Genomic DNA, 27,195 nt, shown 5'->3' with positions numbered 1-27,195 from the left:
ACCCCCACACCCCAACACTCAGGGGGCCCTGTACGGGCCCACAACAGTGAAGACCGCATGCCTATCCAGTCCCACGTGGACGCCCCAGATATCCTAAAGTATCGGGGGTTGAAACATTGCAGGATGGCGTTTTGATCTGCCCCGCTTGGCTGGCATTGGCTACCACAGAACTGGTGGGGGCGAGCCGCCCACCATACTAATGGTCCCCGAAATGTTGTGACTCAGAAATCTCGACATCAAGAATATTGTGTTTCTATACATCGATTTTAATTTTATAAATATACTTTTTAAACATATCGAAATCTTCAGTATTATTTGTTAAAATATGCTTTTTGAAATGTAATCTTCTAATTAGTGTTATGTATTGTAGTATTATTTTTTAAATGTAAGTCCCTTTTTTAATAATAATAGTTAGTTTTTTCGGTAGATGTGTTATAATTTTATTCTTTTTTATTTGATTATTTTACTTTCGCTTTGCATTCTTGTTTTAATGGTGCAATAGTGTTTTCAATTAATTTCGTTATAACAATTTATGAAATATATTTTTGTATTTTATACTTTTTGAATTAAGATTTCATATTGTTAATATTGGTAATTAATTTTTTATTAATTACTTACACATTTATAGTTTGACAATATTAATTAACTACTTGCTACTTAATAACGTTCATTGTGTAATATTTGTTTAGATACAGATTTTGTGGTTTATAGGTGTGAAGTGTGGCCAGTATGGTTTTTATGCTTCATTACCAATTTATTGTTCTTTGATATTAATCAATTAATTGAAAATGTATTACTGAAATTGTGTAATTGATTTTACTTGCGGCTTAAGGGTTTTATAGTTGAAAATTGCGGAAATAAATTATTTTCCATGAAATAATTAATATTTTGTGATTTATAATAATTATATGACCATTAAATACAGAGAATTATCAAATGAATGTTTATGTGTTGGATCTGGTGTTTATATGCCTTAAGATTGGAAAGCGATTCATGCTTAATTTTATAATAATTTTTGGATCGTTGCTATTAAATATGAATTAATATTTTATTAGGGTCATTCTTTATATTTTTCGGGTGTCTGTTGCATTTGTATTGGGTAAAGGGTGTGGAGTAAATTCATTTTACCTTCTTTTAATTTGTTTTTAATACAGTTTTCTTTTAACGAAAATTATTTTTAAATATATTTCTTTTTATTCCAAAATGGTATTTGTAGAAGGGGGTTTGTGGTTGCAATAGTGTTCAAACACTATCCATATTGTTGCACTGACTGCTGTTGTCATAGTTCGTTTTATCCCTCCACTATCCAACAGTTTCCCTACTGTTGCACTTCCAGGATTGTGAATAATAATTTTAACCTGTCCGCTATCCAACACTTTCCCTACTGTTGCACTCACTTAAATGGGAACATTAACTTTTACCCCTACGCTATCCAACAATTTCACTACTGTGGCACTAATTGCAGTAGTAAAGTTAATTTTTAAAACGTTAAATATCCTAAACTTTAACTACAGTTACACACACTGGAGTGATAATAGTAAATTTTTCCCCTAAGCTATTCAACATTTTTCATACTGTTGCACATATTGGACAGGAGTGGGAATATTAATTTTTACAACTCTGCTATACAACACTTTCACCATCGTTGTACTCACTGTAGTGGTAATACTAATTTTTAGCACTCTAATATTCCACACTTTCCGTATTGCTTAGCATTTTGTGAGTGCAAATAGTTATTTCGTATCCATCCACTATCGAACATTTTTCCTACGGATGCACTGCCTGTAGTGTTAAATATAATTTGAAAATTTGTTTAAATAGCTTAAGGATTTAAAAAAAAAAAAATTCTCTGTTAAAATAGCTTTTATGTTACTGGAGTATTTTTGTATATACACATATATATTTCATATATAGTTAAAAAAAAAATTAATTCAATGTTACATTTCTTACAATGTATATTAACTCACTCGTTATTTTCAAATAATATATATACTCATTTAATATATTTTTTTCATATATTGCAATGTATAAAACAATAATTTGAACTTACCTGTGTTAGTACAGGGAGTCCTTAATTTAGCATTTTAAAATTTGTCATCCATATTTTTAAGATCTACAATTTGTACATGTATATTATGTTATTTAAATATTGGAAGCTATGTTCAATGTATTTTAAAATTAAGACAATATTTGATAAATTAACAATTAGATATATTTTACTATGTATTAAAGTAGTTTTTATTAATTATTTGTGTATTACTCATTTAATAAATCTGAATTCAATGGTGTATGAATATTACATAGTAGCATTCCGCATCACAAACATTTATATACTGTAGGCTGAACTTTTGATGGAATAGAAAGTAAAAACTCATTTACAGGTAAAAATGTTATCATACTCTGGCACTAACTTTGCTTACTAGTTTACACCTCCCAATCAAACACTTACTCTATTGTTGCATTGAAAGGATATGTGTGTGAGTTAATTTGACCGCACTCCAATCGAATACTTCACATAGGGCATCATTCGGATATGCGTCATAGTTGCCTTCCAACGACACCTTCACTGGTTACGCACACTGGATTAGGATGCAACTGCAAATGTGTGCTCAATAGTATGCTGTTTTGACCGCCACCGTCAGCCCGTTGGGGCCTGGACCACCGTCAAATGACCGTTCTGGATTGCAAAAATTATTATAATGGCATGCGGAGAGAGTGTGGGCAGATACACTGACCTCCATGCATTAGACAGTATCAATGAGGTCGTCAGAGGGACTGCTATCCCTAGAACAGTGGCAGTGACTGATCAGTCACCACCTGAGCGATTATAAAGTCCTTTTCTGCTTGCCCTTTCATGGCAGCTAACCCGCCATGAAATGTCAGTCAAATAGGGTCTTTTTTTGCCTATCCTCGACCCATTTCCCCTTGTCCCTCTAAGAAGGGACTTGTGGTGCACCTATGGTGCTCTCCTACATATCCCTGCACTGCTGGGTATGCCTCATAGTCCATGTAGATGTCACATGTTATTTTAAAATTTTGCGGCGTGTCATGCAGGCAACAGCACACGCAGCAATACAAAGAATACACATTGCGATTCTCATGAATGTGCATGAAATGTAATGCGGTAGCAGTACCTCCAAATCCTAGTCGGGCAGTACTTATTCCACATCGTTGTTTGTGAAGACATAAGTCCATCCAACATCATAATTAAGCCTATGGTGCGGTCGCAAACTACAGTTTGTCTATGGCTGCTTTTGTTGTGTGCGAGCAACAGCTTGCATTACAATCACCAACATTGAAATAGAATTGTGTTCAATACATGCACTGTGTGCCAGGCACCTTATTGGTGCAGCCACATAGGTTTTTGTTTTTTTAATGGCACCATAGGTATCCACAAAGGTCACAGCAGTACCCCGACTAAGGAAGGTGGCCCTGTCATGGCCACCAAAGACAATTTCTAAGAGTAGTTAATTTTGGGAAAAGCAACATGAACTGCTGTGTGGCCGTGTCATCATAATGCCAACGTTGTAAACACTGTCTGTTAAGGATTCTTAGGCCCTTCTGACTGTTCAACTGCCTCTTTCATCAAGTCATAACCTAGTTAAATTTCACAGCTAGTTTGGAGTCTGTCTTACCTCATTGCGATATGGCTGCCGTACTTCAAACAACCCATGTCTGCATGAAAGTCAACGATTAGCGATTTTAGGTTTTCTCATCCCACAATGAAATAAGGCTCATTATTTTCAACCCATTGGAGAGTCTATTATACATTTAAGCCCTTAGATATCCAACAAATAACATACGGTTGCGGTCACTGACTAGAGTGGGCGATTATATTAAAAAAAAATATATATATGTCAGTATTTACTGGTGTTGAAATAGTTAATTTATCCACTCTGCAAGCAAACAGTTACCATTGCTGTTGCACTGCGTTCCACTAGATTAGTACATGTAAGTGCTTTTCAGCTCCACCCTTTTCAGTGAGTTTTGTAGAGTTTTATAAGGAAATAGGCTATTTTCTCATTTCAGCAAAGTTTACATTTTAGCTTAGCTGTTTCAAAATTGCATACACTTCTATATTTAAAAATAATTGTTCTCATTAACAATTAATACATTTTTTTATATTAATTAATTTAGTTGAACATTGGATAAAAAATATTTTATTAATAATTATCTGTTTTTTAAATGTATATTTTTTGTAACAATTATACATATTTAGGGCTCCATTAGGATGTTGGGCGGATTGCCCCCGCCAGGCTGGCGGTGGCTACCGCCAGCCTGGCAGGGGCAATCCGCCCGACATCTGCACCGGAATTCCCACCCGCCATGCTAATATGCCGCGATGGACGGAAAGACCGTCTGCTGCTTTACCGCCCCGGTCGCCTTGCGACCGCGGCGGTAAAGGATTAATATGGTGGCGGCGTCTACCAGGCACCGCCACCAATATTACAATGGGCATTTTGACATGCCTTTCCGTGGCGGCAATGCCGCCACGGAAAGGCATACGGTCTTCACTCTGGGGGCCCCCTGTGGGCCCCCAGAGTGATGGAGACATAGGGGGGCACAAAGGGGGTACCTGTGGTACTCCCCTGCATTTGCATGCGCAAAGCAGCAGGCACCACGCGGTGCCTGCCGCTTTGCTCACGCAAATGCAAAAGTGCATTTCTCGTATTCGGGCGGGTGGTGTTGGGGCACCGCCCACCACAATGCTAGGCATACAGGATGCGCCCGTTACAGTGGCGGACACATCCTAATGCCACCTGTGGGACCCCCGCCATCATGGCAGGCGGTCCCATTTACCGCGAGGATGCCATCCTAATGACCTCCTTAGTTGTGATATTAGTTCATTTTGACTAAAACTTTAAAATAATATCAGAATTGTTAATAATGTTTTTTATATTGTTTTATATTTGGGACACTTTAAGAATATGTGCAGATTTAAATAAGTCATAATTTACATGGACAATTAATATACTTTATAAAATGTAGACTTTGAACAATCAATTGACTTTCTGTCACTAAAATATATCATTGGTATCATTCGAAATTGTTTCATGTCAATTAAGTATCCTTGATTATATATAATAAACAATAACTAAGGGATTAAAACTAATGCCAATACTTAATGTTAATACTTTCATGAAGTATATGTAAACTTTACAATCAACGGATTTGTAAAATAAATATTTATGTCATCTTATTTTACATTGACGATATTTTGTGGTGGATCTTGTGTCAATGAACCATTTCATATTCAATGTCTTGTCTTCTATGTTACATATTTATGGTGCTTTTTGTGGCAAAATGGCTTCATCCTACATTTAATCATTGGTCACTCCGCTTTTGCTCTTGCAGTTTTGCACTATTAACACAGTGTCCTGCTTCCCATTAACACACTGTATACAGCAGCTGTATTTTCCTATCAGGAGCATTTTTAGTTATGTGAAGTAACTTATGTTCCAGGCTACCCTTTATTTCAAAACAGGTGTCTTGACTATTGTACGCAGACATGTACTTAAAATAATGCTGTAGTTATGAATTAATTTGCATCTGAAAGTATTGTTCCTCAATTTTTATAAACCATACTTCTTCTACACCTTGCTTTCGCCATGGTCTATCTTATGTACCTCACACAGTCCACTAGTGTTCGGTTACCAAGAACGTTGTCTTACAGGTGATACTTTTTGTCAACTTTTAAAATGATCTCTCCTTAACAAGAATGGGAGACTGGACAACCTTTTGTTATTAGCACACATAATAATTTGCAGAACAAGCGCTTAATCCCTCTACCTTGAAGGTCAGATGCAATTTTAAAAAGTAATACTCTTCAAAAACCTTATATTCCTAATTCTCACATTAAAAACAAATAGGGGGTCGATTCCGATCCGGTAAAATGCGCTCCGAATCGTCGTACGGAGCGTATTTTCCCAGTACGAATCGTACCCGTAGACGTCCCGTACGTACGACGAAGTACGATCCGTACCAGGTGCCGAACTCCGTACGAGTCGTACAGGACTCCGTACGACTCAAATCTCCGTACGAGTCTCAGTCGGAACCCGCTGTACGAGACATCACAACGGTTCGCGGCTGGTTTTTACGACCCAGCAAGTACGATTCGTGTCGGGTACGCACCGTACGACCCTTTTCCTACGGGAGCTGAAAACAGTCGTAAACGCAGAGTTCGCGCCGAAACAGGTACGGAACGCCCCCCCCGGGTACGGCACGTACCCCCCATGATCGCAGGGGTACGCGCCGTACCCCTGCGATCATGGGGGTTACATGCCGTACACCCAGCGTACATGGGGTACGGTGCGTTCCCCATGAACGGTGGGTGTACGGGACGTACCCCATGTATGCTGGGTGTACGGCACATACCCCCCATGATCGCAGGGGTACGCGCCGTACCCCTGCGATCATGGGGGGTACGTGCCGTACGGTGTGTATGTGATTGTGCGCTTTTCCGTACGAATCGCACTTACCTGACGTGGACCGTACGAATAGCGTCCCGATCACCCGGTCTGGATCGTACTCGCCGAGTCGTACGGTGTGTGTACGAGTCGTACGGAAACGGCTCCGGATACGAATCGTACGGACGGGGATTTTACCGGATCGGAATCGACCCCTAAGTGTGTCTATGTTGTTTATATATGTGATATGTTGTCACCTAATTGGAATTGTCAATATAAGATGGTTATTGTAATGTAAAGTTTCATTTATTAATTAAGGACAACCTTTGTATTTGATATTTTTCAGACCGGTTTCAACTTTATGTTCTTATTAGTGATACTTATTTTTACAAGTTTTCTACAACATTGGGCCCTTATTTCATTACTACTTAATTTCTTCCATCATCTTCTTCAGATGTGTTAAGGCCTCCTGCAAACTTGTCTTATAAATAGATTTGTTTTAATATGCTGGCATGACTATTCTTCTAATTTTATTTCGGTTCTGAATAGGGCTTTGGCACTATTGTAGTGCTAATCAACGCTAGTGCATTGACACCGATTACGCTAATAATAATTACAACCTGGTCTCATGTGCATTTATTTTTTGTGCACACGGTCCTACCTTAAAAAGGCTTGTATGACGAGGTTACAGAGGCAACACTTTTGCACCAATAAACCAAGTTCCAGCCTATTACGCAATTTAAGCATGTTCTACCTTTCTTTCTTTGCTGGGACTGGTTGTGCAGATTCCCACTCTGCATGCTCCCCAAAGAAGATGTAAAAACTGGGCTACTTGTAAGCCAACCTTACCTTACTATTTGCAACATTTGTCATGGAGGCATCACCACAATGAAAAATCGGTCATTTGGGACAAATATACAATGCTTGTCGTTGCTGTATTTGCACTGCCTGCATATTGCTGCACAAGACTGTTGCAGCAACTCTCATTGTTCACGGACCCATTTTGGTTGCAGCTGTCCTTTGATGGTCCAATCATCACTTTTCTATTAATGTTCTTGCAGCGGTGATGCTGTTGGGCCTGCAACGCCACATCCTTTGCCGTAATTGTAATTACCCAATAAGGCCTATGAATTTTTTTTACAAAATCTATGTGGATGATAACAAAAATGCATGTTCACTGCTTCGCAAAAGGTCACACCAGATTACCACCATATTAATAATTTATAGTTGTATGATAGGTGGGCAGGGATGGCGTTCCCATGGCGATGCCTCATTGAAAGGCGACACCAGCCTTAAAACAGTCATTGCAATGGAACTGCACTATAGGGTTTATGTACTACATTATTCTTTGTTTACTATAATGACAGTGTAGTGTGTTAATACAATACCTCACCTAAATCTACATGGTCTGTGAGAGATCCAATAGCTGTGTACAATAACTAAGATTGTTGAGGTAGGTAGTGCTATAAAACTTTTTTTCCTAGTGCATCATAAGCAATAAAGGCACAGTTGTTCGTCTTCACCAAGACTTCAAAACTTACCTAAGAACATTGGCAAATGATACAAGCTTTGACATTCTTCTATTTTAACTATGTTGAGAGTGTAGTCTGTTAATGAAGTAAATCACCTAAATCTACATAGTTTTTGAAAGACAAAATAGATATGTCCAAAAGCAAAGAACGTTAATGCAGATACAGCTGTAACCCTTCTTTCCCTAGAGCAACTTTAGCAATACATATATATTAAATGCCCCAAAAAATTAATTATTAAATAAAAAATGGTGCAAATTGAAAGAAACCAACATAAAGGTCATGTTTCTTACCTTCTGTAATGCATAATATGGTAGATACATGAACTACCCAGAGATTCATTAACTTTTAAGTTCCAAATGTCATGCTTGTTCAGGAAGAATGTTGCTAATGGAAAACCTGTGTCCCAAGAGGTGTTGCCAGTGTACTATGCATGACGTCTTCGAATTATTGTTCACCATCATTGTGAGATTTGCTTTGACTATATAGTCACCAGTCTTTTTGCCTAGCTCTGTACTTTTCTTAACTTTCCATCCCATAAGCGCATAGCCATGAATTGACTGCCTGTGGAGTATTACTCAATACAACTATGGCCCTAAAGGGAACTGACCTTGACAAAAAAACAATCCTCAGTGCTGCGATGGAAGAGCGGGTCAGTAATGAAAGTGCAGCTAGATCAGGTGTACCAGATAATGCGTTCACAAATGTAGCAAACTTGTACTTTATGATTGAGACAGAGTGTCGAGAGAGGAATTGCCTTTGAACCGATACCCAAGCAATACCTTCCAGTAGGGACCCTGTAAAGTATTGAACAATAAATCTTGCAAAACATAACTGACAAACAGGCCATCCATGAAACAAGGGAATCCAGGAAATAGTGGCACTCGCCATGTGAAAGGATGGTCAAGTGGACAGTTGGTAGTATTCTGTAATGAGAACACTATGCTGGAGAGCTGTGGTTGCTGCCTTAGGTCTGGCAGAATGGTCAATTAGACCGTTATAAGTTTGTTTGTACGCTAAGTAGTAACCGATCTTGATATAGAGGATAACCCTGCTGGATAAGGTCATCATTTAAAATGTCCGTCCCCTTCTTTGCTCCAGCGTACACAAATTAGAGTTGTTGATTCCCCATGAAATCTTTTTTGTAGTTTTGGTAGCCTAGGCAAGTTTAGGTAACACACAGTTGAAACGTCCCTCTACCTTGGAAGGGCGTAGAGGTGCATAGAAAGTGGGCACAGTACATGAACGTTCAATTTGAAAATGTGTTACCACGTTTATAAAAATATTTTACATTGTGTGGAACACCGCTTTCTCTACAAAGTTAGATGTCTGCAGCTCACTCATCCTATTTGCATGTTTTATTGCTAGAAATAGACCTCCTTTCATAGTGAGCAAACATATAGGAAAGTTGCTAACTTGTTAAAAAGGTGTGGATATCAAGAAAGTGACAACAAAAATAAGGTACCTCTAAGGCATAATAATGGTGGAAGACAGAAAATACTGAGTTTACACCTTTCAAAAATCTATGTGCAAAAAAGGGACTTATATAGAGATGGCTGGTCGTGCAGTCGGAGTAAAGATACAAGGGCCAAAAAGTAGACATTCAAAGTTCTGAGAGAAGAAACCTGGATAGGCAGCGAAATGATTAATAAGACAATATCTGCCATACAGGCAGATAGGTGGTTGACAACCCATTCGTTATATTTATAATTGTTTTTCCTTTGACAATATGTAGAGGTGACTCTGTTCAGTAAAGAGTGAGTAGAGGAAACAGGTAGATGTTTAAAGAAGGTTTATTGTAGCGCAAGCGTGAATGAGACAACATAAACTCAGACACAAAGGGGTCGATTCCGATTCGTGAAGGAAATCGTTTTACCCGACACGGGCCCGTTATTTTTTTAGACCTAATCATACACACTCCTTCCGAATGTGCAAGTACGATGCAAAGTGTAAAAGTTCCCAACGATTCTGTCGGAAAATAAACTCTACGTACAATTCGGTAGGAAAGAAGCCTGTCGTGTCAGATTCGTACGTGGAAGCATCGAGATAGCCAAGTGTCAACCCGAGGCAACAGACAACGAAAGGCTCGCCCGCGAATGATACCACTTAGTCCAGTACTAAAACAACACATTAGACACGTATGGTGCACCGTCTTGTGCCCGTTTTGCGTGTTCTGGTGCGATTTGGAGCTAAAATACGCCGCTTCAGAATGCTTTGAGCATCTGGAAGATTAGCCCTGAACGACACGTACAAAATACGCATTGTTCTTGCGTGTCCGGATATGTGTAGGTTGGAGCCTCCATACGACGCATACTCCGTGTTTCCTGGGCCTGTTAGGTACTGACATAGAGCACGAATCGGACACGATGATTAGGTCGGAATTTTACTGGAATTCGCATCGTACTTGCACGTTAGGAGAAAAAAGCTCCCTATACGATTCGGTCCACCTCCAAATAGCATTAGGAAGGCATTTTTTCCTGAATCGGAATCGACCCCATAGTGTTTACAATAATCTAAATATTTGTGGTGCTCATTGTTCTTGTTTTATAAGTAAAAGGTTTATTTCATTTTTTTGTCTACCATTTGTATCACCCTTTTTGTATAAAAGTGAAAAGATTGCAGTAAACTTTTGCAAAGGGAATTGTGGTTTTCCTTTACACTGTCTTGGGTGTATCAATATGTATATGGCAGGTCAAGGTCAGCTTCCTCGTCATCACTGAGAAAGAGAGACTGGCTTTGCGTACCAACGTAAAAAAGGAATATTTTCACCATTTAAACTAATGTAAATCCATGTGAAACTAGTACAATTTTTTTAAGAAAATTTTATTTATTGCAATAATGGCTTGTTTTATTTCTAAAAAGATATATTTCTATTTTATCAAATTGTCAATTTTTAAACTATTTGCAAATAAATTGTACAAAAGAAAAAAGATGGTGTTTATTTGTTTCCTGTTGCGCACTCTAAAATAAAGTGTAATGCTGCAATTATTATTTATTCAGATTGATTGTGGTTTAAAATTTAAATGTCTCTTAAAATCTCACTGTTAAATTCATTTTTTTCTTTACAAAAAAAATTCAGTTAGTGTTTAAAAATTAAGTATTACCTGGGTATTAATATACTACCCCACCCGTTACCGCTATATCACTTGCATCCTGTCACTAAAGGTGAAAGTAGCAGTGCTATTCAACATTATTAAAGTTTAATGCTAATTTTTTTTTATTTTAAGACCAAGGGGCCTATGACAATCTCGATCGTAAAGTCCCTGACCATAGGTCATTGGCTTTATGACCTAGATCGCCCGTTTCAGTTCTGACCAGCTGATTACAATATATCCTGTCCGAATTTAAACTGGCCGGTCATTACAGCTGGCTTTTTGACAGGCTCCAAGATCCCATCGGCTAGTTGGAGACCGGCCCGTAGTCCCATAGGTAGGCGTTTCATCATTCAGGATTATGAGGCTTGGTTTCCCAGAGGCTTTCTGACATGGGAAGCATGATGGAAAGCGAGTTTGATGACCCCCTTGTCCTTGCGGCCTCCGACCTTGAGGTGCCTGCCATGGAGTGCAGGGGTTAACACAATCTCTCATTGTGATTTTGTGTTCTGCCCAGTTTACGGCCGTACCATTAGCTCCCATAGAGAAACTGGAAAATGTGACCATACATGTGGGCTCCATTAGGATGACGTGCGGAAAACCATCCCGACCGCCATGGAGGCGGTAAACAACCGCCCGCTTGTACCGCGGAAAAACCGCCCGTCAAATTAGGAACAACCGCCAAAAAAGACCGACCGCGGCGGTAGCGGGACAAACAAAACCACCCTACGCGGGCGGTGAGGCCCAAAAGCCACCCGCGATGGTCGGAAACGCTGCGGAAAAGCCCCAACCCGCCACCAGCATAGCGGAGACTCCGCACGTGAAATTAGTAAATCCCTGATGGTCCCGCGATACCATCCGCTGTTTCCGACCGCCGCGTTCGCACACAGTAGTGAATGTGAAAGACAGCGGAAGAGCCGCAGCATGCCCACCGCAGCTGAAGACACACCAAAAACATGGCGGTCGAAGCCAAACATCCCAAGCTATGCCAAATACTGCAACATTCAAAGTTGCAGCGCCCCACATATACACCAAAAAAACAAATGAACAGAACCAATGGAGAAAATAAAAAAACTAAAGTGAAAAAACCAGGACAACCACCACAACACACCTGACATCAAAAGCACATTTGGACACACCCACACAGCTGAACATAAAGCCAGCCCCTTCGCCTACCACAATCCTTTGCTGCACTCCAGAACAGAAGGGCACACACCACACCTGACTGGAGAGGCAAAAGGACACAGCACCACCACCACCACCATCATCACACCAGCACCAACAAACACCCAGCACATAACACACCTCACACCAAAACACCATATCCACCACCAACACCCCTGCACCCACAAACCTCAAAAACACCACACACCATGGCAGGAGCACAGAAAATGCCCAAATTCACAGAGAGTGAGTTAGTAGTCATGGTAAATGAGATAATCAGAGTGGAATCACACATATTTGGCACCATGGTCCAACAGACACCATTAGCCACTAGGAACCAGATGTGGGCAAGGATAGTACAAAGGGTCAATGCAGTAGGGACCACCCCAAGATCCAAGAAGGAGATCATGAGACGGTGGCATGATCTCAAGAGGGTGGTCAAAGAGAAGAGGAGCAAGAACTGGGAGCTGGCTAACCGGACTGGCAGTGGTCCTCCCATACCACTGAAAACATTCACACCATGGGAGGAGAAGGTGCTTGCCATACTGTATCGTGAGAGTCTCACAGGAGTAGATGGGGGAGTGGAGACTGGTAAGTACCAACACAATCACACAGACACATAGAAATGTACTGCCCACCACATCACAAAACACACACCACAACACACAAATAACATCCATCAGCACCACACACCCACAAAAACGTGACACACAGATACAAAACACACCCTCTCACAAATTTCCAGGAACATTGCTAGCAAAATAACCATGGGAGCATGAGTACAGTCAGCAAGCACTACCACTCCCAGCCTGCCCCCTGTCCCACACCCCAGCTGCATGGATCAGTCCCTCACACCCTGAAGCACCTGGAAGCCATTGCAAAGTCCACCAAACAAACTTACAGGTCGGTAGCCATCTTGACAGGGAGGGCAGGGTGTGGGTGGGAGGCCAGGAACACAACTCACAGCATGCACCTCTGGCCCACCCCTGAGCAGAACAGAGCACCCCCCACCTAGAAGCAACTGCCTGCTATTGTATGGTCCACCCTCAACTGACAGGTAAGTAGGCAAATTGTTTGGGAGGTCTGTCTGTGGGAGGGAGTCCTGCACTACTACTACCACCATGTCCCCTGTACCACCCCTGAGCAGGAGACAGCAATTCCCCCAGCCAGAAGCAAGTGGCATCCATTGCACTGCTCACCTTCACCTAACGGATTGGTAGCCATCTTACCAGTGAGGGCTGTTTGGGGGATGTGAGGCCTGCCTCACAACACACAGCACCAATTGCATGCAATGCATTGATACCTGACATGTATGAGTACATAATGTACCACAGCATTATGTCATGAAGCACAGTAGTGCATACACAGAATAGTTTGCGCAGTAGTCAATTGTGTACTGCACAGACAGTGTATGACACACAGTCAACTGAAGTCCTGCTCAGTGCACAACACTGACAACCTCTCATTACATTCACAGGTGACGAAGAACTCACTGCTGAGGGGAACAACGACCAGCAGAGCCAGTCTCCACCACCACTACCTGGACTCTCAGATGTAGACTCCCAGGACTCCCTGGATGATGAGCTCCAGGCCGGCCCATCTGGTGTCACCAGCCTCAACAGCTCCCAGCCCCCCCTCCTCCCCACCACCACGTCTGCTGCAACAACAACTATGCAGCAGACCCTGGCAGCCACAGCCTGTGCCTCCACCGCTGCCACCACAACCAGTGCCACCTGCAGCAGCATCCCTGCCCCCGGGGATGCCCAGGCACCAACAACAACTGATGCGAGCAGGGAGGGTGTGTGTGGACCTACAGCGACGAGGCAACAGGCCCATGGCACCAAGCCAGGTGGGAGGGCCACGGGCCCCTCCGGAGCCCCGGAGCAGGTGACACCACCCCTGGAACACATCACACGTGTCATCACAGCGTATGAACAGGTCCAGGTGCAAAGTGGCCGGTCCGAAGAACTGTTACGTGAGCTCATCCTGCTGATGAGGTCCATCGACAACCGCCTTGGCCAAATGGTGGACCTCATGGGCCAGCCACAGGTGTCACATTTCCCCAGGGATGGTGCGGACTGAGAAGATCCATGCCAGTCCTTTCACAAGCGAAGAGCTGGAGGTCCTGGTGGACGAGGTACTCCAACAGTACCCAAGGCTGTTTGGTGGCCCCAATGTTGTGGTAAGTCATTGTGATGGGAGGTGTGTGTCAGGGGGGGGCCACATGTAGTGGCAATGCTGCAGTATCTGCCTGAGTGTGTGTGGTTGTGTCATGCAGTGGCAGACATGCTGTCTCCCTGGCTGAGGAGTGTGTGTGTCCCAGCTGCATGGTCTTCCTGCCTCCAGTTGTCTGTCTGAGTGTGGTGTGTGATATTGTCAGGCATACAGACCCACAGGCCGTTTGACATGCAGGTACCATTGACATTTATCTGCTGAGTTCCTCTGCGTGCTTCTGTTGGCCCACTCAGTGTGAACCCAGTGGCCATGGCCAGTGCTCACCCACCAAGACAACCTCACATTACTGCACTCACTGTGTCCCCACTCTTTTTTTTTTTTTTTTGTTCAAAAACCTTTATTTGAGCAAGCATAGAAAAATACAAGAATGGGCCTACAACCTCACGGGCTGGCCGCTAATAATAAGGCACAAGGCATGAATTAGAAATATACACCCGTGGTCAGGCACAAATCAAGTACCAAGCATTACTCCCAACATATCACAGAGCATATTGAATTTTTATTTTATACAAAAAGAAAAACAAACACTAAAAAGGCGAATGCACGGTAATCAAGGTCAGCCCAAAGAACGGAGGGGATGGTCTACAATCAGGAGAACATACCAAGAGCCCTGAAGCTCTAATAAGGTCGGGGGGGGAGCAGCGGGGAGAATCAGAAAGTCACAAAACAGTATGAAAAGGTTCCGGGAACGCCCGCCTAGGGAGATAGGACAACATCAGTAGTGCCTACAAGGGGAGGGGTACAGATATCCCCACGGTATTCATTCCACTGGCCCCAAATCCTCGTCCACGCCCTGGGTCTGCCCCTGGCCACATATACAGTCTTCTCACGAAACATGGACCAGTCCATGTTGTCCTCCCATTTCGAGACCTCAGGGGGCCTGGATGCGCCCCAGAGTTGCGCAATATCCCGTTTCGCAATCATGTAACCCAGGGTAGCCCATCTGGTCTGGGCCACAGAGTAGTCAGTGGGTTCCCACACATTCAACAGACATCGTCGCGGCTCAGGCCGCAGGGCAACACCAGTCACAGCCGTCATCACATCAAGTACCGCAGTCCAGTAAGCCGCCACAACCGTGCACTCCCAAAGAATGTGTAAAAAAGTAGCACTCGACCCACAACCACGCTTACATAACCCATCCAAGGAAAAGCCCATTGTCACCAGACGCGGACCAGTGACATACACTCGATGAAGGATTTTAAGTTGAACCAAACGGAGACGGACAGGAATGGCTACCTCTTTGGGAGAAGAGATTGCCGATTGCCAATCCTCGTCGTCCAGTTCCAACCCATCGCCGACCCAAACCTCCCGAAGTCGAACCAATAAGTCCGCCCGATTATTGATCAGCTTCTTATAGATCAGGGAAATAGTGCTGTCAGGCAGGTGCCCGTCAAGGACACGATCCTCGAGGGGGGGAAGACTCGGGCAGGGCCTCATCAGGAGTCAAGACTGAGGCGAGGGCGTGTCGGACCTGCAAATAACGAAAAAATTCCCTACCATTCAAACCATATTCCGCCTGGAGGGCCTGGAACGACTTCACACTGCCTTTCGAACATACATCACCCACCTTACATATCCCAATCATATCCCACCAGTCGAAGCCCTTAGTAGACCAGAGACACCCCAAACGTTCCGAGGCATAAAGCGGCGTCGCCAGTGTCATTCGATCCTCCCATCCCAAACTCACATTAGCGGCACGCCACACATTTACTGCAATCCTGGACGGGCCCACAAGATGGCGCCCGGCTGATCAAGAATAAAGCGCTCTATTAAAGTCCCCACCCGGCAGCTGTAGTCTATCCATCTCGAATGCAGGATTTCGACCCGGTGAAAACATCACGTGATTAATAGCAGACAACTGAGAAGCCCAATAATATCGCTTGATATCGGGGAGTGCCATGCCCCCGTCGTACCAAGGGATGGTGAGTTTCGCGAGGGCAATACGTGGACGCCCGTCCCAAATCAATTGCCTTTGAAGACTCTCGATCTCTCGGAAATAGGTCTTGGGGATAGCGTCATAGGAGTTCTGGAGCGCGTAGAGGAACCGCGGCAAGGACATCATTTTAAACAGAGCCGCCCTACCCAAAGGAGACAAAGGAAGCTTACGCCAACGGGCCACGTCCAGTCGCAATCTAAGCAACGGGGGGAGGAGATTACGCTCAAATCGGAGCGAGGAGTCCAACGTAATAAAAATCCCTAAATATTTGAAGCCAGACTGGACCACCTGAATAGGAAGTCTGTTCGGCAATGGGGGTAAAACACCCGAAAGAACATACACGCAGGACTTGGCCCAGTTAATAACGAGGCCTGAGTTGGCACCAAAGGAAGTGAGAACGTCAAGTAAAACAGTCAGAGATTTACGCGGGGAGGTGAGATATAAAAGAATGTCGTCCGCGTAAAGCGAAACGCGGTCCTCAAAGTCCGGAGACCAGCGAATCCCCTTGAGCGAAGGCTCCCACCGAAGCCAAGCAGCCAATGGTTCCAAGGCGAGTGCAAAAAGCAACGGAGACAAGGGGCAGCCCTGACGGGTACCCCTACCAAGGGCGAAAGGGGCCGAAACTCTACCGTTTACCACTACTTGTGCCAGAGGTTCCGCATATAATAACTTGATCCAACCAATAAACTCAGGCCCGAAACCAAATTTCTCAAGAGCCGCCCAAAGATAAGGCCACTCCACAGTGTCAAAAGCCATTGAGGCATCCAGCGATGCCAAAATGGCCGGCTCCGTCAGAAGCCCCGCCCTCGCAATCGCACCGTGGAGACGACGAAGGTTAAGAGCCGTGTTGCGATGCCGGATAAATCCGGATTGATCCGGATGGACCAAGCCACAATGACCGTCAGGAGGCGGGACGCCAGGAGTTTCGCCAATACCTTGGGTTCAACATTCAGCAGGGATATGGGCCTATAGGATGAACAAAGGTCCCGCGGTTTACCATCCTTGGGGATGACAACTATCGTGGCCAATCGCTGATCATATGGGAGAATACCCCGTTCCCGGGACTCCAGAAACATGGCGCGAAGATACGGCGCCACTCTGTCGGGACGCAACTTGTACAGTTCAATCGGCAACCCGTTCGGGCCCAATGCTTTGCCCGAACGGAGTGAACGGATGGCAGTAGCTATCCCATCAACAGTAAAGGGGGAATCCAACGCTACACGATCCAAATCGGAGACACCGGGCAGAGCTATATCACGCAATAGAAGGCGAGAGTCAGCCACATCTCTCACAGACACAGGGGTATACACCACTCGGAAGTACTCAGCAAAACAGTCAACAATTCCAATCGGGTCCGTCACACTCTCACCACTCGAAGACCGAATCACGGGCACCACACGATTAGCTCTCTCCTTCTTATCCAGCCATGCCAGCAATTTACCCGCTTTGTCACCCACATCATACAAACGACCCTGTTGCTCCCGAAACATCACTTTAGCAGCATCCGTGACCATAGATTTGTAGGCAAATTGTTTCAGACCCAGGGCGTGGAGTTTCGCAGACGTGACACCAGATTCCAAAGCATCCTCCAACGCAGAAATCTCTCCCTCAAGGTCCACCACCTCCCTATTCCTCGCCCTCTTAGCTTCAGCAATAAGGGAGAGGGCCTGACCACGAATCACCGTCTTAAAGGCCTCCCATAGGGACACAGCTGAGGAAACCGATCCCTCGTTATCCAGAAAATACGCGTCCAAAGACCGAAGCAAAAGGCTGCGGGTCTCGGGAGAGGCAAGGTACCACGGATTGATAGGAGCCACCCGGCCCACCGCCTCCACTCCAACCTCAAAACGAAGCCAGAGCGGAGAGTGGTCAGAAATACCCCTGGGTAGGTGTACAATCTCACGCACCGCTGGTGACTGAGCCGCAGGCATCAGGAAATAATCCAGCCTAGACAGACTCCCATGGGCCCCAGAATGAAAGGTGTACTGAAGCTGAGTAGGATGCAAGAGCCTCCAGCAATCCACCAAGCCAAAGGTATCCAAAAATCCACCCAACCACTGTTGGGCCGCAGGAGTATCTCTAGGGGGGTGGCGATCGCGGAGACCGGAGAACACCGAATTAAAATCACCAGCCAAAAAGAGAGTACTATCAGGGAGGTCCAACAAGACACGGCCCAAATCGGAAAAGGTAGAAGTCTGCAAGCCGGGGGGCACGTAAACAGTAAATAAGGAGAGGGCACGACCCTCATAGCGACCCACAAGGACAGCATATCGCCCCCGATCATCCTGAATCACATCATCAATAGCTAGGGGGAGGGAAGCCCGAACAAGGATACCCACACCCCTAGAACCCGAGGTAAACCCCGAATGTGCTACGAGGCGATAGCCCCACCTATTCATAGCATGACAAACATTGCCTACCAAATGGGTCTCCTGCAGGAAAACAATATCAGGAGATAAACGTCGTATACATTTCAACACCACACTTCGTTTGATACGATCTCCCAGACCATTAACGTTCCACGAAACAAATCTCAACCCGCTACCCCCATCCCACCCAGCAAAGCCAAAACCCCCCACCAATGAGCATGACACAAGAAACATCCTCAAATACAGGATAAAGTCGCCTTGAAAACAGAACACACAAACAACGAACTTCCCAACCACCCACCCTCCAAATAACAAGAAAACGCCCCCCACCCTGCACCCCTGCATAAAGCTAAAAAGCCACCCCAACCTGCAGTGTGCCTGTCGCCCAAGAACCCCTATTCTACACAAAGACCCCGGAGGAGGAAAGGCTCCGTCCCACCCGCCACCCCGATCAAGGCCAATAACGAGAAAAAGAACATACATCAAATCAAATAAGCAGTAGAGGATCAGAGGCATACACTCCTGGAAAAGTTATTCAAAACAAGGCACCAGGCAAAGACGAAATGTTCAGCTCTCTACACCACCTTCAGCACCGCCCGGGTGGGCATCGGACTCAGTCTCAGGAGGTCGGCCAGGCAAGGAGTCCAGCCAGTCAGTCACAGCATCCGGCCGATCAAAGAAGAAAGTTCGGTCATTATACTCAACCCGCAGCCTGGTCGGAAAAAGCATAGCATAGCGCATCCCCAAGTCCCTAAGACGCTTCTTGGCACCACAAAATCCCATCCGCTGCTTCTGGACCTGTTGGGAAAAGTCCGGATAAAAGTTCACCGTGGCATTCTCAAAGGCCACCGGGCCCTTCACCCGTGACGCCTGCAGGATAGCGTCCCGATCTCTATAGTGGAAGAGCTTTGCAACAATAGGTCTCGGCGGGGCACCCGGCTTACCCTGGCCCCCCGGAACACGATGTGCACGCTCCACTGTGAAACATTTACTAAGGCCAGATGGAGAAAGGTGGTTTTGGATCAGGTCTTCAACCAGGAGATCAACCGAGTGGGGTTCTGGGTTCTCCGGCACACCAACCACGCGAACATTACAGCGACGTGCCCTGTTTTCAAAATCTTCCAAGCGCCGGGTCATGAAATCGTTCACCCTACGGAGATTGCCAATCTCCGTCTGTATCTCAGAGACGTCCGCCGTAAGGCTGGATGACTTGATGTCCAACGACTTCACCTTTTCGTTCGTTTTGGAGAGATCGGCTCGAATTAGGTTCACATCGATAGCCACGGTGTCAATTTTGTGGGCCAAGGTTTCATACTGTTGGCCTATTGACTCCCTCATACCAGAAATGGCGCCCATGATGTCCTGCAAGGAAGGCTCCGTCGACGCATCCACGACGTGGTCAGACGAACTGGGACCGGGCAGGGCAGCTCCGGGGGACCCCTTAGAGTGGGTATAACGGTCCATGACGTTAGATTGGACCGGACCCCCGCGCAGAGGTGTCTTCGTCTTCCGCGTCTCCCGGTCCCCTCTGCCCGCCATTTTGGAGATGCGTCACAAGGAGATTCACCCGGGTCAACGGACCGGGCACCAGAAATGGAGGCCTCGGGACCAAAGGACCGCAACAAGGGTATCACTAGGATAGAAGCAGCCAATTAGGAGAATAGGCCAGCCAAAGGCCCGACAGCCGACTCGTGCCCTGGAGCCAGCTCTGGCCCGACCCTCTCGCCGATGTCCCAGTCAGAGGCAGAATCGAAACCGAAACTTAAGAAGGGGACCCACAAGTCCAATCCCCCTGCCGTTGTTGTTCAACTCCAAGACGGCCACCGAACCTCACCCAGACCCGGGCGCACCTCAAGGGCGGAGCCCAAAAGTTCCATTCACCATAACTCAGGCACCCGGTGTCAAAATAAATTTCTGAAAGGTCCAGGTAGATCAGCCCAACGTCCTCTACACCAATCCTCGCGAAAAATCAGGATTTATGCAGGATATTATGCCGGGAGCGGCGGGGGTCCGGGGAGCGCTGTGCTCACGCGGCCATCTCGGATGCCCGCCAAGCTCCTCCTCTGTGTCCCCACTCTTGTGCATCCCAACCGGTCTAATCATATGCTACATCTCAGCCCGGTGTTGTTGCATGCCAGGACACTTGTGTGTATGTATGTTCAGTGGGTGGGTCCACGTCCCCAGATGCCACTTACATCACATACACATATGTTCACATGACATCGCTATTGAATGCTGCCCAGTGAGGCAGGCAGGGATCTCACGCACAGACACAGGTTGACATGTGATGTATGTAGTGGGAACACATGCCTGGTACTGGAGTTGTGTGCAAGCCAATGAGGGTGTTAGGTGCAGTCATCCTACATGTGTGTGAGAATACCAGGGAGGCTGTACGCCCTCCTGCATGCATGCTATGACATCTGCTTGGCCCATGTTTACTGGCCTTGTGAGCTCTTCCCCACTTTGGGATGGCTGGAGTTTTCATCTGTTAATGAGTGTGTGTCTTGACAATGTACTGCTAGATGTTGGGTCATGCCACTGTGCCACTGATCATTTTCCCAATTGCCTCACATGCCTGCCGCTCAAGGTACACCAGCGTAAGGCCGTGTGGAGGGCCATTGCCACAAAGGTGCGAGCCCTGGGGGTATCCAACCGCCGCCGCAACCACTGACACAAGACGTGACACGACATCAGCCGGCTGGCGAAGAACGTGGCAGAGATGACCTTGGGGCAGCTACCACGCACTGGGCGCTTGGCACGCAGAAGCATGACACCACTGATGGGCCGCATTTTGGCAGTGACCCATCCGGACCTGGCTGAACATCTGGAGGAGCATCAGCAGCAAGGCAGGGGCGAGTATCTTGTGAGGGTGAGTTGGGCTGGGGGCTGAAGCATGTGTACGGTGCCTGTGGCAACAGTGGCACATGTGCTGGGTCATGTGTGTGGCTGCTGGGATGGGTGCCAGTGGCATGCATTGCCCCACAATGGTCTGACAATGGTGTTCCTCCCTGCTGTGATCTCACATAGCCAGCCATATTCGGACATACATGGTGGAAGGTGTCTTAGGATGGTGTGAGCAATCTATTGGTGGGGTGAACATCAGTGTCCACTATAGGAGTGTGACTACATGTCTGTGTTGCCTGCATTCACCATGATCGTTGTTGTGTGTCTGGTACACTTCATCCACGGGCAGGGTGTTGTGCCGTGTGGCATTGACAGGGTTCATTGGGAGCAGATGTACAGTTTTAAAGGCAGTGTTGTGGTGTATGTAGTGTTGTGCTGCAATGTGATTGCAGGGTGTGGTCGTCACCATGTTGCATTGGGCATCTCCTGTACTGCATTGCTTGATTTGCTTTGTCCTGCTGATGATACCAACACAACCCTGCATCTCTCTCTCATGCAGGCCCGCCAGTGGACACGGAGGTTCATGAACCTGAGGGTGGTGAAAGTAGCACTACAGCTGCACCTGAGCCCAGTGACACAGAGCACACCAGCGCATCTGAGGGTGACCGGAGTATGCAGGAGGAATCCCGTGCTGAGACACAGAGTTCCACATCATCTGATGCCAGTGGTGATGCAGACAAGTTGGCGGCCACAGGGAATGGTGAGTCTGCATCATCCTCTGCCACACAGCGGCCAGTGCCCACCCTCCCATCAACTTCCTCCAGTGTTGCCCGTGTGCGTGTCCACAAGAGTGGATGTGTCACCTTCACGCCTGGCACCGCTGCCCCTGTACCTGTCCCCCCTGCTGCACTCAGTGCAGAGTGTGTAGAGCTCGTGCACCAGCTTTGTGTGGGCCAGACAGCCATGTTCAATGCATTTAATGAACATGACAAAAAGTTAGGGCAGGTGGTTGCCTTCATGGAGGGCATCCACTCAGACGTGTGTGCGCTACACCGTACCGTACATGCTTTGTTGTCAACAGTGACCTCTGCCCTTCAACAGGCACATACTGCCAGTCCTGCTCGAGTCCTTTGTCCACCCCCCAATCGGTGGCCACATCTGCTGACAGTGACCAATATTCCCATTCATCACAGTCAGCATACAGCATGAGGAGCAAACAGCAAAAACAACCGAAGAGTGCCTGCCCACAGACACCATCCCCACAGAAGAGCAGAGCCACCCCAGCAAGCAAAACAAGGAGCCCGTCAGGGAAGAGCAAGTCCGAGAAGGCAAAAAAGCAGACAGCAGGCACACATGCCTCAGAGGCATCACTAGCCAAGGACTCTCCTGTACCTCAGACCTCCCACAGGCGTAGGCGTGCAGTGTCCATGACCACTGAGGAGGTGTTGTATGGCAAGGTTACACCTGGGGAGAGCTCAGGGCCACATTCCCCCACCACATCAACCCCTATTCAGAGCCCAGAGCAGCAGGTGATGGAGGGCACTGTAGGGGCTACCCCTGGCAGAAAGGCGAAGGAGGGCACTGTAGGGGGGACACCTGGCAGGCAGGCGAAGGAGGGCACTGTAGGGGGGACAACTGGCAGACAGGCAAAGGAGGGCACTGTAGGGGTGACACCTGTCAAACAGGGGAAGGTGGTCCAGAGGCGTGGACTGAGCAAGCGTCCTGCAGGATCCAGCACGTCACCAGAGGGGGTGTCAGTGTCTGCACCTGATACGGGTCTGTTGGTGTGTGTGCCGGTTGTGGCATCACCGGTTCCTATCAACCCCACGACGGGAAAGCCATTTCGTATTGCCAAGAAGTGGAAAGGCACCCCTCCAAGCTCTCCCAGCCACACTGCGTCACAGGTCTGCATGGCTCCACCTCCACGTGCCACTATCCCACCTGGTCCACACAGCCCTACAGCCTCCCAAACCACAGATAGTCCTACATCACCTGGGCCTCTGTCTCCCCATTCAGGTGGTCATGCTGTGCCAGACACACAGCCAGATGTGCGTAGGCCTGACAGCTGGGAGTGAGTGTTAGTCCCCCTCATGCACCTGTCTCCCATACAGGTGTGCGTGTGCTGTCCATTGTCTGACACATGGGTGTGTTGCTGGTCATGTAAGGGTACAGTCAAACACACTAACTGGGCAGATTCTCAGGTCCTTACTCTGCACTTTGCCTTGCCCACTGGCCCGGTTGTGATCACTGACATAATATCGTCGACCACAATATCGAGTTGCAAAAATATCGGCGACATAATATCGACTACCATTATATCGACATCCAATACTTATTTAAGAACCTACAAAAATATCGACTACTAATTATCGAATATAATAATTGTCGACATAACTAATATCAAAAGACAAAATATAGAATAAACAAATATCGTCTATTAAAAAAATAAACAGTACACAACAAAAATATCGCAACAAAAAATATAGAGATGACACTAATATCGAAAATAATGGAATATCGACTCAATAAAAAATACCTAAAACGTTTTAAATACAATACAACAATATATTTTAAATATATAATACACTGCACAATAGATGTAATACAAAGAATAATCATTTTTTAAAACACATACAATAAAAATAAAACTTTTTAACATATATCCTCCAAACATTGCAGTGATTGTATAAATAAATAGGATACTTTTAACAAATATGTGCAAAATATTATTACATACATTTTAAATAGAAGAAAAACAAACCTGGTTTACTGCAAAAGTATTAAGTAAATAGCATTTCCACAACACCAAACATAGCAAATAAATTTAAAAAAATTCAAACCAACCAATGAAAAGCTCCCATTCTTAAATAATCCAATCAAATGAAGTAACTAATCAAATACACACTATAAAAGGATTATTTTGCTACTGCTATTTCCTGCTTCTAACTCTAAAGAAAGAAGAAGGCTTTACTCTGACCAACTGTTTCCTGAGAAGACTACTTTTCCAGACAAGACTCCTACAGAAATAATTAAAGTAAGTTAAACTAATTTTTAAATAAAACAAAAGTAGTAGGCTAAAAGTGTAACAATTTCTCTAAACAGTTTAAATAACATTTATTTTTTACCTTTTACATTTCTTCTATAGACATCTCCAAAACACAGCAATAAAAGTTGAACTGATTATTTACTACAAAATCCTTATTGTAAGTATTTTTAAATGTTCTCTAACACACCAACTGCATTTATTAAACCCAAATTTCTAATACACATTTTATCTTTATTCTACCTTCTTAACAGAAATTTCGAAGACATCCAAAAAATTACTCCATTAAAGCTAAAGACTACATAAATTAAAAATGTAATTATATTTTGTGAATTATTTAAAAACCCTAAAATGCTAACTACAAGACAGCTTCCCCCTAGAAACCGCTCAAAATATAATTAAATAATAGATTATCAAATTATTTTCATTTTCTACCAACAGAAATATAACAAGGAAATACAAGAAAAAGCTTGAAAACACCTTCTCAACATTTCGAATTACAACAAAGAACAAATGTAAGTATAATCATAGAAATATGAATGCATTAAAAACTTGTATAGCAGTATTTAAACTTAAAATATATTTCTTTCTAACCTTTCCTAGCACTACAAATAGAAACATGACTGAAGGTGCAGAGTTTGTTATGTCACAGAAAAACAAGCTTTTACTATGTTATATGGGGTATGTTTATACCCAAGAAAAACAGTCAGGACGCAAAGTATTTTGGAAATGTAGTAAATACTACTCTAATAATTGTTATGGTAGGGCTACAACAGAAGAAGCTAATGTACTATCTACCAAGGAACACAATCACCCCCCTAATATAACTGAAATTGAGGTCAGGGATACCCTTGAAAGCATAAAAGAAGCAAGTACAGGGACTGACAAACCAACAACCCAAATATTAAGAGGAACTTTTAAAAATTCCTCAACATGCTTCTGGCCAACTCCCCTCAATTGACTCCCTAAAACGCACAATTGCAAGACAAAAAAGAGTCACAACAACTACTCAACCTAACCCTACAACGTTAGAAGAAGTTGTTATTCCCCTTGAACTGAGTATAACACATAATAAGGAACCATTCTTACTATTTGACAACAAATGCCCTACCAAACGAATTATAATGTTTGCTACTGCTAACAATCTAAGAAAATTACAAGAGTGCCAACATTGGATGATGGATGGGACTTTTAAAACATGTCCTAAACCCTTTTACCAACTCTACAGCATACATAGATTGTACCATTATTCTAACATCCCATTTATTTACTGCTTGTTGCCCAACAAACAACAAAATACTTACACAGAAGTCCTAAACACAATTAAACAGGAAACAAATAATTATTTTCCACAGAAAATAATTATTGATTTCGAACTAGCTATGATCAATAGTATATTAAAAACTTTTCCTCACATAGCAATACAAGGTTGCTATTATCATTTTAATCAAAGCATTTGGAGACATCTCCAAAAATCTACATTAAGCATACAATATGCTACAGACAGCACCTTTGCATACCAAATCAAACAATTAATTGCCCTATCATATGTCCCTGTTACAGACGTAGCAGAACATTATAACATCCTAATCGATAGCCCATATTACAAAAAATATGAGGAAAAATTAGCACCACTCCTAGACTACTTCGAGGATACATGGGTGGGAAGGCTACATAGATCGGGACACAGACGCCAACCTAAATTTCATATAGCTTGGTGGAATGTATATTTAAGTACACTGAATCAAGAAGCTAAAACTAACAACAGTGTAGAAGGATGGCACAATGCATTTCAAGCTACCACTAGCAGAAGAAAACCGACTGTCCAAAAACTAATAGAAGCTTTACAAAAAGAACAGAGCTACGTATACAACAATCAGTAACCCAAATAGGACCAAAACTAACTAAACAAACAAAACAAATGTTTAGACTACTCCAAAGCCAAGTCACCCTATATCCTTCTACAAGAGGCCTAGACTATCTATCCTTAATAGCCAAAAGCCTACTGTGAATTATCTATACACAAATAACAATACTCTCATTTATTTAATAAAATTGTGATAAGTAGCATAACATTTTTATATCATAATAAATATTCCATAATTGTCAAACATATTTATGTACTATGTACGAAAAAAAGAATTGTAGACAATTAAGCAACATTTGATATAATATAAAATATAACAATAATAATAACAATCACATTTCCCACCCAAATAACATAAAATTAAGAAACTTACAATTCATGTTGCAGAAGAATACATAATCCAACCACTTGTAATCTGTGTACTCCACTGGTAATCCATTACAAATCCAATTTGTGAAACCCTCAAAAACCCGAAAACAAGTAAAACTAGAAAAAACGCTACAGGAAATCCCGATAAAAGAAAGTATGGTAACTTTATTAATTTAAGTGACATACACACACTTTTAGTAAAAATAAAACGCATGATCTTCTCCAAATCCAAATCGATATAATCCAGGAAATTAGTTTAAAAATTTAAAAATCGATCCAGTAAATCCCGACAAAACAAAGGGGCCGATTCCGATCCGGTAAAATGCGCTCCGAATTGTCG

Source organism: Lissotriton helveticus, chromosome 6, assembly GCF_964261635.1.
Source record: "Lissotriton helveticus chromosome 6, aLisHel1.1, whole genome shotgun sequence".
Classification (NCBI taxonomy): Eukaryota; Metazoa; Chordata; class Amphibia; order Caudata; family Salamandridae; genus Lissotriton; species Lissotriton helveticus.
The sequence above is the reverse complement of the archived record's forward strand: the minus strand, read 5'-3'. Positions refer to the sequence as shown.